This window comes from Apus apus, chromosome 5 (genome assembly GCF_020740795.1).
Source record: "Apus apus isolate bApuApu2 chromosome 5, bApuApu2.pri.cur, whole genome shotgun sequence".
NCBI lineage: Eukaryota > Metazoa > Chordata > Aves > Apodiformes > Apodidae > Apus > Apus apus.
The window spans coordinates 50,181,100-50,194,117 of NC_067286.1; positions in this window are offsets into that span (position 1 = coordinate 50,181,100).

Sequence of the window (13,018 nt, forward strand, 5' to 3'; positions counted from 1 at the left end):
AAATTTAATGGAGTTACATCTGAGTTGAGGTACAGCAATTGAGCCTAGACATTTATTTCTAAGTTCCTGTCTTGTGGGTTTGTAAAGGCAGAATACAGAGAGACAGTACAACCTTTGGTACAGGCAGTAATTGTACAGCAAATATTTTTTTCTGTAATGATGCTGAAAAAGATGGCATCCTTTTCTCTAAGTCTACTGTGTAACATGCAGTGCCTAATATATTGTGCTCATTCAATTATAGTTTTAGTGAGCTGGAGTCACAAGAGGCAGCAAAGCTTTTCAGGCTTTCTGGTGATTTCCTGAAGGTATTTCAGCACTTGGTCACAGTACAAAACATAATAAATTGCACCATCTGTATACATAGTTCTGGGTTCCTGACAGAATGAGAGATAAGGCTTTAGGCGTTGCACGCCAAAAAAATACAACACAGATTTCTATTCTTTCAGTATTTACAATGCCTTAATGTCAGAAGAACTGTGGATTTTCCTGCCATTAGCAATTGTCCAAGTAGCCATCTCGAAGCCTTGTTCCTGTGGCTCAAAGACAACGCGGGGAACTGAGGACACGGGGCCAAACTCGACCCGCAGTCGCACAAAAGCAAGTGCAATCAGGGATATTGTTCTGTCACAAACAAGAGCAGAGTTTGGCTCAGATAATCAGCATCTTTTCTGTTTCGCACTGGTGATTGACAGTTGCCTTGGGGAAATGATTGGGCTGTGGATATATTAAATCCAGTCTTTGGCCCCAGTCATGTGGTCCACACAGAAGTACATTTCCCATTAGACTGCACGGCTGAAGGAAAGGCCAAATGTGTGCCCTGTTCTTGTCCACATGGTACCAGTGCTTTTCATAAATTGCTAGGGCTTCTATTCTGTAGTTTCTACTGGGAGAAAATAATCCAGGAATTTTCCCCTCTTATAAGGAAGATAAATGATGTGGTTCTGGTGGGACTGCAGGCCTTCAATCAATGACAGACTTGAAATATGTTTTGCTTAACACATTAATTGTTTTGTAGCACCAGGAGTGGTGCAAGGAAGAACATGATGATTTGTCTGCAGCAACCACACTGCTGAAGTGTTGAGATGGATTTTGGCTAGGGCTGTGATCCCTGAACCAGAACCAGGATTTCCTGGGTTGTAGTCCTGCTATTAGCCATGACTTCTTCTGCTACCTTGGGCACATTTTTAAAATTGTCTGCACCAGGTTCCCCACCTGTCAAAATGGCATGGCCAAATCCAGCTACCTGCAGGCAGCCATGTGTTTGGAGGTGGAGACAGTAATGGGGTTCTGTCCTTCAAGATATATTTAGCACATCTCAGAAATCAGGAGCCAGATCTGTGACTGGTGTGATCAGCACAGGTCTATGCTCTGGCTCAGTGCTCTTGAGAGGAAAGATGCCTTTTAAGTTAAGTGTTGCAGCTGAAAACAAAAACTTAAGCTATTCTAAAATATTTTTTTGATGTTTTCAGGAAAAACCCACACAAACTGTATCATCTGAGCAGTCTCTAAAAAAATTAAGATGAATATGAACATTCAATACAATGATGACCATTACTCTTTTGCCCTTTCATCTTTGGCTTGAGAGCATTTCTCTCTTTTTTTTTTTTTTTTTTTTTTACAATTGCTGATAATCAGAACAACCACAATTAACACTCCAGTATACCAGCTACTCAGGAAACATTAGTAAGGACTGCAACATGGATTACTTGTACAAACAAATATTATAGTACTCGTTTAATCTAAGTAACCATAATGGGTATAATGGACTCTAAGAGGCTATTTATTTTGTCACTATAGATCCAGTTTACAGCTTGCATTTGAGTGTTCAGAGGGCAGGGGGGAAAGTGCTTGTCCAAGCTGACTCATCAAAACTTCATTAAAATCAAAGGATATTCACCAACCTGACTTTAGGTAGATTTTGTCCCTCTATTTTCTGATACATGGGAATGGGCTTTTAGCTGGAGCCAGCAGCAGAGGAAGCGAAGGCGACCACTTCTCCAGCTTTGTGGTCAGTCAAGCCCAGGAAGAGTCTACTTAAGATTTTTTGCTAATGACATTTCTGGATGCAAGTCAATGAACTCAAGAAGAATGTCCAACCTGGTGAAATGCTAGCCAAAATATAACCAGAAGACATTTAATCATCAAGATTTCAAAGCCATCTGCAGCCCAGAGGCACTGTCACTCTCAGAGTGATTTTTGATTTTGAATCTAGAATAGCATCAACAGGCAGGTAAATGTACGGTATTGCTTCACTTTGAATGTTGTCTTGCAATGAAAATATTTTTGTTGCTATTTTTTAAAGTTATTTTTATTGCTCCATATATCTAATGCCATGCTTTCAACATGTGAAAAGCAAATTTATTGGTTTTGGATTTAAAGAGTCTATCCTGGGATCCACACCTTATTGGAAAGTATTTAAGAGCTGAAACAGCAACAGAAACAGTGGAGGAATTCACAATTCTCCAAACACCACCATTACTTCTCAGGGAGGGGAGAAGCTTCTTCTTGGAGATCCCAATTATTTTAAAGAACACAGAAAGACACTAGGACCCTGTATTGGTATTTATACATACAAACAACAGATTTGATTTTTGGAAGACTTGATTGTTTACTTGTTTGATAATTCCACCTTTTGGGAAAAGATTTCCAACTTTGAGTACATCTAGAATAAACCGTCAAGACAAGTGATTCTTTAATTTTCATTATATTAAATGAATAGTCAATAAAATATTGGAAGGGAATTTTAGGTTTTAAGACTCAGAATTTCAAGTGCTCTTCAAGTTTTCTCCCAGATAAAAATGGGCTATTGCACTGCATCTGGAAAACAGCAGCAGGATGTCTCCTTTCTGTTGGTGTAGATCAGGAATACCTTTGCCAATATCAATGGATCTGCATCAGTTTAGGTGAAGAGTGACTAGGACCAACATAGGAAGCTGCATCATGCAATCTTTAACTTGTGCTCCAGCACCTGAAGTTAAAGGACACCCCAGATTTGTATTCATGGCCGGAAAAGCTATGGCTATCCACCACCTGAGCCTGTTCTCGCCTTTTCAGTTTTCTGTCTCTGAAATGCTGTGTTCAGTGATACACAGGTGTCCTGCTTACTCACCTTTGCTAGTTTCTCACAACTTGTTCTCTTAAGCAAATGGATTTGCTCAACAGCATCACTGTTCTTTGTTTATAAATGTAAAGGTAAAATGTGTGGGATTGAAGTGTCCAGAAGAGTCACAGATGCAAGGATGTCCTTTGTATGTCTCCAAATATGTCTGGGTTTTTTCAGCTTTATCAACTGCTCATGCAACACATCACTTCTGCTTACAGATACTGTGTTCTTAGTCCCCTGTGGCTATTATAATGAAGTCGCTACATCCTGAGTGAACTGCAAGTTGCAGGAATCACTTACGTGCTATATCACTTGTGCACTCAATATTTATTACAGCTTAGGTTTCATCTGTCTTTACAGAATATTTGGCACTTGTTACTGAAATGTGTAGACGATAATATGAAAACATTGCTTTTACTTTTGCTCTTGGACTCCAGCTCCCTTGCAGATCCAATGTAAAAGGCAGGGATGGTTTCACATTTCCAGGAGGAATTTCTCACCCACTTTACTGTAGAAATCCAACACAAATGTCTAATAGGTTATGGTCTGTAGGTGCTCCATTGGAAAATGGCTGATCAGGTGATAAAAGTTCATGAAACCTTAGTAAGCCCTCAGAAGATCCCTTATTGTTTATTCCATACTACTATTAAAGATGTGTTTCTCTTCTAGCCTTGAGGTTGTTACAGATGAAGAATGAAGTAAGACCAGAACTATGATTGCTGAGGCCATTACGGAAAATGATCTATGGCAAGAAAGAGGCTGAGTAAATGTACAAGAGTGTGAGTAATTCCAGCTGAAAGGCAAGGATGGAGAATGATACTGTTTCTAAGAAAAAAACCATCAGCATGGCTTTCTTTTTTAATTTCCCCATGTAAGTAGAAACCTGCACATATTTTTGTCTAATTGTTTGATCTGACTGACAATTTTGATTCTCAGTTTAGCAAATCCCAAGCATCAGAATCTTCCCCAAAACTGCAAGTTCAAGAGTTTCTATGCCAGCAAAAAAAAAAAAAAAAAGAAAAAAAAAATTGAATTGGTGACTAAAATCATGGCTGTAACTCTGGATATTTGATAATATTTTGCAAAATTTTGGAAGATGGTCCATTTCACAGAACATTGCTTTCTCTTTTTGCCTTCTGTCTCTCACTTCTTACCTCTATTTGTAACTGATGTGATTTCCAGTCTGAAGATTTAGGAACCAGATTTCAGAAAGCTGTCAGTCTGCAGATCTCAGGTGTGGGTGTTCAACCTGTCTTTGTGGCTATGAGAACATAGACCATCTGGATTCATATCTGGATTCCAAACCATGGGGATGCTTTGACCTGGGCACTTAGGTGAGAGGATGAAAGAAAGCAGAGCAGAGCTGATTCATATTTACATCTTATGTATTTTAAAACAGATCATCTTGCTGCTGTGTGAGGTCAGGAGAGAGACTGGAAATAATCCAAGAAGAGCTTCCCAGACATAAGGTAGCAGGAGAAGCAGCAGCCACAGAGCCCTGGCACAGAGAGGCTCCCTCCCTACCTGCATGCAAGGGCACTGTGTACACAGGAGACAGGAGCACAAGGTGCTGGCTGATTGATTCCAGTCTTTCAGGGTGTTTGATGGTCGTATAAACTGCAGGAAAAGCTTGAATAATGTATGAAATTATTCAATAATTAATATAAATAATTAGAAAGACTCCACTAGCTTCGTAAATACAGCTAGCTTTGTAAATAGTTTCTTGCCATTTTGTGTGTGTGTGTCGTTAATATTTTGGTCAGTGAGATACATTTGGAACATGATGGCAGCAGTCCCTCCAGATGGATTTAGCACCTCTCTGCCTTATACTTGTGAAAGGGGAAAGAGATGTGAAGGGTTCACTCACTGCCAGGCAATAGCTGTTTCCTTTATAGGTGAGTGAAAAAAAAATTGAAATCTCTGGTAGGAAGCCAAGCAGATGACTTGGCAAGCAAGCATTTAATATGGAGTGATGAAAGAGGGAGTGACTGTATTCACTGAAGAACTGAGCAACCCAGTGCCACTGCTTCATCTCTGTGTGAGCACAGATTGAGGAAGGAAAAGATGGGTGGTTGTTCTCAGTTGTCTGCCTTGCTCAGTTCTTCTACTGCTAGTGCATACCAGACCTGCGTCTTGTTGGAGAGGACATTAATTGTGAAAATCCTGTGCAAATCATAGAATTATAGAATCATGGAATGGTTTGGGTTGGAAAGGACCTCAAAGATCATCTAGTTCAAACCACTCTTCATGGGCACCTCCCACTAGACCAGGTTGCTCAGAGCCCCATCCAAACTAGCCTTGGACACTTCCAGGGAGGGGGCATCCACAACTTCTCTGGGCAGCTTGTTCCAGTGTCTCACCAGCCTCACAGTAAAGAATTTCTACCTAATGTCTAGCCTAAATCTACCCTCTTTCAGTTTAAAGCCATTCCCCCTTGTCCTCTAACTCATGTCCTTGTAAAAAGCCACTCCCCAGCTTTCCTGTAGGCACACTTTAGGTACTGGAAGGCTGCTATAAGGTCTCCCTGGAGCCTTCTTTTCTGCAGGCTGAACAATCCAAATTCTCTCAGCCTGTCTGCATAGGAAAGGTGTTCCAGCCTTCTGATTAACTCTGGACTCACTCTAGCAGGTCCATGTCCTTCTTGTGACCATTCCCTCACCTGCAAATTACTTCACAGTGCACGGGGATCTGAGAGGAATATCAGTGTGTGGGAAGGAAGGAGAGAGTTACTCATGTGTATGTGCACATAAGGACAGTTAATAAAAGGAGAAAATAAATTTATTATGAGTTTTTTGAGGTGTGTGCCCTGTTTTCACTCAATATTCCCCATCCCACCTACCCTACAAACCTGATCAGGAAGATTTGGAGATGGCTGAATGTCGAAGTGAGGTGTAGCCTGTACCCAAGGAAAACCATTCCTCACTTGGACTGTTGAAGTAAAAGGAGTTTCAGGTTTGTGTCATTGAGGTACAGGTACAACCATGGTTTGAATGTGCACATAAACTGTGTGCCCTGGACCAACTGTCCCCTCCAGTGAGTGCCTCCACCTTCCCATCACCTACAGCACCACCTTTGTACCTTGGGGCTGAGCTTGTATCCTCCTCTGCAGAGCTCTCCTATCAAGGGCACTCCAGGCTGCAGCACCCATGCAAACCTACGCTCCATTGGGCAGGCAACGTGGGGGTCCTTTGTCATTTAGCATGGCCAAACTTTGCCAAACTTCATCAGGGTGACTTGTGCTTGATCCTGGTTTCCAGAGGAAATCTTGAAGGTATTAGTAATTGTTGAAAAAAAATACTGGTAGAAAACACCACACGTTGTTTTTTGTTTTTCTTTGCTTACCCATAAGCTCCACAGTAGATTTTGGTAAAGAGTCATGCTGCTGTTGCTTTAGCAATACATTCAACAAATGTGGCCTCCATTGGAGTGGGGTGGATGTGATAATCTGTGTCACTGACAGATGTGTGATATTTGTAGATGACAGGTAAAGAAATACGAGGTTGTGCCAATGTCTAATACTGAACTTTTCTGAATATTTTATATCAGTTGAGGTTAAGAGTTAAGAGCCAGAAGCCAAGCAGGTCAAACTGTAATGGGCCCATCTGTCTCATAACAAGAGCTATTGATTGGTTATTAGTCATAGCTAGTAGAGGGCTATCACAGAGGCACTGCTGGCGGCAGAGCTTGCCAGAGGTCTGCTACAGTTGGATAGCACTGGGGTTAATTGGAGAGTGTCTCTCCGACACTGGATGCTAAAATCCGAACACTGCACTGGGAAAAATACAGTTCCCAGTGGCATCACTGGTAGCAGCTCCCGGTTGTCCTAACCAGTCTCTGGTGCGTAATACAATCTTTTTTTAATATATTGATTCAAAACTGTCCGGTACATCTGTTCTCTCCTGAAAGTATACTGTAGTTCTGTCTGCAGCTGGGAAGGAAGGTTCATCAGTTTGTGGTTTCCAGGCTTTTTCAGGGTATTAAATCTGTAAGTCTTTTGCATCATCTATGTATGAAGTCACCATGAGGCAGGCACACCAGTCCAGTCCGCCACTGCTGCAATTCCTTAGATCCTCTGTGGTCTGTATCTATATGAAGAAAGAGAAGAAAGACACCTAAACTGGTGCCTATGCTTTCTGGCCTGCAGACAACATACTGGAATCTGCCTGCTGTCCATATGTGGTAGGTTATCTTGATGTACAGTAAGACATAGCTAGAGCCTTGTTAGGTTTGGCTAGCTGACAGTACTTGGGAGCATGATTCCTTATGGCTTAGACTGACTATCAGAAAGCCACACATAGATTGCCTGACAGACCTTCATTTTACAGAAGAGAATTAAACATACAGGGCTTTCAGGACTTGCTACTGCACTAATCCTTGCTTGGTCTTTGAAGAAGAAAGCTGTTATGTAAGTTCAAAAATCTGTATTATAAAATATTTGAGACATCAAAGTACAGTGAAGCATTGTATTTCTCTCAGGAACAACCATGTTTCTATTCCTAAAGCAGTTCTTCCAGGCAGTGTCCAGTGGGTATTTTCTAGGATCAGATGGCATTTTTCTGGGAGCAAGGCTCATCACAGGTGTAGGCCTGGTGCCAAAACAATTGCAAAGAATTTTCTCAGCTAGACATTAAGAAAAGACAAAAACATGTTTAGAAAATTACAATTCTAAGAAAAAAGGTATCTATTCTGAAATACTTTACCTTGAGCTTCTGCTATGGATGCTTTCATGATATCCAACACAAATTACACTGCCTGTAACTTCCGTTCACTACAGTGACACAGGTTGTCACTGTAACTGTATTGTTTCCCTGGCAGAATCTTATTCAAAACATATGGATACTGAGATCTCCTCTTACTAAGGCCACCAATATCAGGAGGCATTTATCAGCCTACAGGTTATAAACAACCATTGGTTTTCTCTAGATCAACCAGTGGAGTTAGGTTTTATTGCATTCTAAAAAAAAATTATTTCCTATCAATAAAATTTCAGTTCCCATCTTTAGCTTTCCAAGATTTTAATATTCTATTTTGCATTATTATTGGAAACATTCAAATAATTGATCTGTTAATTTTCCTTCTTCATCTTAACAAATATGTGTGATAGGTAGAAGAAAGCTCTGTGTATAGGACCTGACAGTCCATAGTTCCTCCAGCTGAAGAACTTGCACCTTGGAGTAGTCTTTGTCTTGCAGTCTGCTCTGTCTCACCAAACAGCATGAGAGCTCTCAGGAAGTCCCAGAAAGATGGTGGTTAAGGTGTTCATCATCATGTCTTTGAACATCGGTGCCCACACTCTGTTCCACACAGACTGGGGTGTGCTCTCTCATGCTCTGTATTTCAGGGGTTGTATGTGCCCAAGGAAGAGCTGGACACCTTTACCTTTCCACCATCCCTGCTCAGCCTATGTGGAAAGGGATGAGGGAAACTTCTGTGAAATTCCTGTGCTCTCTTTGGGGAAGGGTTTTCTTCTTGTGAATAGTGATGGGCCACATCGTGTTTTCACTAGGACTGAGAACGCTTGGCTAGTGAATAATTTTGGGTGTGTTACTGTGTTCACAACGGCCCTTGTGGCCAAGAAGGCCAATGGTATCTTGGGGTGCATTAGGAGGAGTGTCTCCAGCAGATTGAGGGAGATTCTCCTCCTCTACTTGGCCCTGGTGAAACCTCACTTGGAGTATTATGACCAGTTCTGGGCTCCCCAGTTCAAGACATCTACTTGAGAAAGTCCCATTTTTTTCCCCCTGTTTTTTTGTTTGTTAGTCCTACATTTCTGTGCAGCAGGTGGGGGAAGAGTCTGTGTCATTTTTTGTTTGTTAAGTTTGTGGTTTATATTCTTACATTCTGATGTCTTGGAAACCCCTGAGAGCCACTGCTTTGAGGAGCTTTCTCACCCATTTCTCTGATGCAGTGGTGGGAGGTATCTAGTACACAAGGTGTGATGAAGAGATAATTGAGGCAACAGTAGCTAATTTTTGCTAATGACAGCACACTTCAGCTTACCCTGGCACGGCAGCCTCACAAGCATGCAGACATAGAGAGCCTCAGAAGTGTTGTCTGGGGACACTTGCTTCCCTGGAGGGAAGACAGTAACGTGTGGTATTTCTCACACTGCTGACTGTCCCTTGCACTGTTTCATCTGTCCCTTGCACTGTTTCATCTGTCCCTGTGTCTGCTCTTGTTTACCTGACTCTTACGCCTCTTCTGAGACTTCCTATGTCCTTCCTATAGCTTACCCCTCACTTCAAATCCCTACTGCATCACCCCCCAGTAACTGCTGATTTGAAATGAAATGCACCCAAAGCCCCTTGTGAGACTGACATTATTTTGCATTCATCTCAGTGCCTTCAGAGCATTTTAAGATCCTCCGATGGAAGTCATTACATAAATGCAAAGCATTGTATGTTAAAACTTTAAATCATGACAGATTTTGAATACATAGTTTTTGTGAGTCAGCCATGAATAATCACAATTTGCATATAATATTTTCCTGTACTCAGCATACCCTCCTTCTCATGTAATCCTTCTGACTCGTGCTACTGTAAGAACTCTAAATCTGAATTACAGAAGCAACTGTGGATCACCTTGCTATTAAGTTGGTGATGGGTAATTTGATATACCTATAGGCAGGAATAATTGACAGTTGTAATAAGTAGGGAAGAAACCCATAATCAGCGGAAACATTTCTCTGTTTATGAATAAGTGCATCTATTTTGCTTTCTTTGTATCCCAGACTATAGTGGCTGTCTAATATGAATATCATTTCCTTGTGCTTATTACTGCATTGCCAAGGGATGAGCTAATATTTGGGCTTCACTTAATAAGGCCCTGACCAAATGCTGAGAAATAGGCTGTAATGCCAGCACACTTATAGTCTTAAAGAGCAGAAGAGGCAGCTAGTGAGAAGGTATAAAATGCAAGCATTAATGGAAAGTTATAAGCAATTCTTTGTCTTTGAAGTATCTTTGTTTGAGAAGGACAGCTTGCTTTTTCTTGGAAAATGTCGGCTACTTATCTCACCAGCTCCTTAGCTGCCATTTTCTGTTTTCCCCTAAATAGATTGCTCAGGTGACAGCAGCAGTCCTGCAGAGCGCCAGCAGTGGGAGAGCAGCTGAAATGCCTGCTGCAGCCTGTAGAGCATGGTCCAATTAATTGGAAATCCAAGGCCCAGCTCCACACATTTGTTCTAGACATATAGGAATGTAGTTCTGCCATTGTATACTGGATATTGCAGGCAGGAGCCTACTGTCTTTCTTGCCTTCAGAAAGGAATGTGACCAAAATCAGGACCTTCCTGGCCAGGAGAAGCCCCTGACCTGCCATGCTGCTTTCCATAACACACCCTTACCCTTTTGAAGGACTTTGCAATCTGTCCTCCCAGTGAGAGAGGAAATAGGTTCCTCAAGATGGCATATCCTATGGCTGCTTTCTTTAGGGAGGATTTTAGCTAGGATGCCTGGGGGAACAAATGTTTACTCTTGAGTAAAAGAATTGCCTTGCAACAAAGCTGTTTTACCAGTTGCTGATTTGCCCCATCCCGCTCCTGCACTTGAATATATTCTCATAATGCTCAATTTTGCTGGAATAATCCAGCATCAGCTATACTGACGATCCCACATAGGGCTATTTACAGCGACTAAGAGCTGTTTTGAGTCCCAGAACAAACAGGGTGGTTCTTTCCCCCCTTTTTCCTTCCTCCTTCATCTTACGAGTTAACCCTGTGATGACTGCCCCCTCTTTCCAGCCCTACTGGTAGTGTGGGGAGCAGAGACACTGACTGGGGTGTGACTTCAGAGTCCCAGGACATTCATCCCTGCCCCCTGCTCTGTTGCTGGTGGGCTTTGGTAGTTCTGTTCAGAGCATGCATTAGTCATTTTCTCTTTGATTTTATGGTGCTGGAGCATGGTCAGCTCTTAGCTAGTACAGGTCTTGCCTTCCTCATCTTTTCAAATGTAACTCAGTCATCAGGCATCTTCCCAAGCATCTCAGATGAGCAGTTATTGAATTCCATTTTGCTGTTTGAATCCAGAAGCTGAACTCACCTCTGCCAGGTTGGAAAATAAGTCGCCACACAGCTGCGGAAAGAGAGTCATTGCACTAGAATGATTTTTGTTGGAATTCCATGGAGTAAACGGACAAACTCTCTGGGTGCATTTTCAAGTTCTGGCTTCAGTGGGGTAACCTACCTGCAGTGAGCCACCAGTGTGTGGAGGCACCTTCAGCTTTGCTAAGATCTTCTCTCTCTCACAGTTCAAACTCATTTCTCTAACTAGCTCAAGTGCTAAAGTGCAAGAGAAGACTGATTCTCCTTTTTTCACAGCCAGGACTAGCTAGAACCTGGTTTTAGGCAAGTTTTAGCTTTGGATCATAAAGTCATGAGTCACAGACTCAGAATGCCAGGTTGGAAGGAACCTGAAGGGCCACCTGGTCTAACCTTTCTTGGCAAAAGCACAGTCTTGGCTTGATTCAAGTAGAGAGTTCTGCTGAGCACCACCAGACCCCATTGGTATCTCGAGTGTGTGAAACTCCATCAGCAAATGACAGTCTGCATAGTTTCTTTTTGGAAAGGGGGAAAATTTGGGTCCAAAAGCTTTTCCAGTGTCAACCATCTGCTTTCAAGAACATTTCTCTTTGTGCACTTTCCAATCTGAGCTGGAGGTGAGTTTTAGCCTTTTAAAAATACTCATTCATGCTTCCTTTTCAGTTGTTTAAATGATACCCATCCATCTTGCCCATCAATATGTTGCCTTGCTTACCACAAAGATAATAAACTCTTGCACCCATAAACACTTTGGTCCATAAATTCTCTCACATATTTCTACAGGATGATTTGCACGAGGAAAATGACATATGTGCTCACTGGTAGGAAGATAAGAGCCTAAGGTAATTGGATTAGCTGTAATAGAAAAATGGGTGAGCTGCAGGGATGGAATTCACCCAGGACTGATTTGGAGCACAAGAATAGCAGAGTGCTGCAAATCTAATAGCAAATAATGCTTGTTAAGATGGCAGTTCAGGGGGTTTTGTAAGTGTGTGTCTGACACTAAATTTGTGTATCATCTATAGGATGTAGGGGGGCATACACCTACAGATGCTTACACACAGTATTCTTTGATGAAAAGGAGCCCTGATTAATATATTTATTCAGACTAAGAAAAATATAGGATTTTCACCACATTTCATAGTACAGTAAAAATAGCCACCTCAAAATTCTGAAATAGTGCTGTATTCTGTCTTCACCCTCCTCCTTACCTTTAGCTCTCAAATATGGAACCATCCCTGCTCCCTCCATACCATCCCATTGGCATCAGCTGGAGGCACTGCTCACAGGGAATCTTGTATCTTTAGTTGTGTAGGAGGTTCCTTAGAGCTAGCTTGAAAAGAACAGTATTGACCTTTAACCCAAAAAAGGACTTTTAGAGCTGTTTTTGTTGTTTGTTTGTTGTGTTGTTTTGTTTTTATAGAAGATTTAAATAATATGATTCTCACAGAAGGCTGCATAAAGTTAGACTAGGATAACTCATACACAACACAGACACACGTGTGACTTGCACACAACAACTGAACAACTTGTGCAGTTCAGTTGACCTGTGAAGACCAATAGTGCACGGTGCTGAATTTTGAAGTATCTGCTATGTTCTCCATGTCCCTCTTCCCAATGACTTGCTTCTTCTGCTGACAAAAAATTCAGCTTTCCTACTGATCTTCTTTCTGGAGCAGAGATAATTACTTCCCACGGTGGTCTCCAGGACCTGTATGTGGCTCATGTAGGCTTGACGTTTCATGTTCAACCTTGTCAAAGGTGGCCCAAGAGTCATTTCTTTGGAGTTTCGTGACAGCTGAACTCAGCCAGCATTGGCATGATGTCTGCCCAGGGCTGTGTTGCCAGCAACGGAGCTGTTGTTTCCAAACCCCCTTT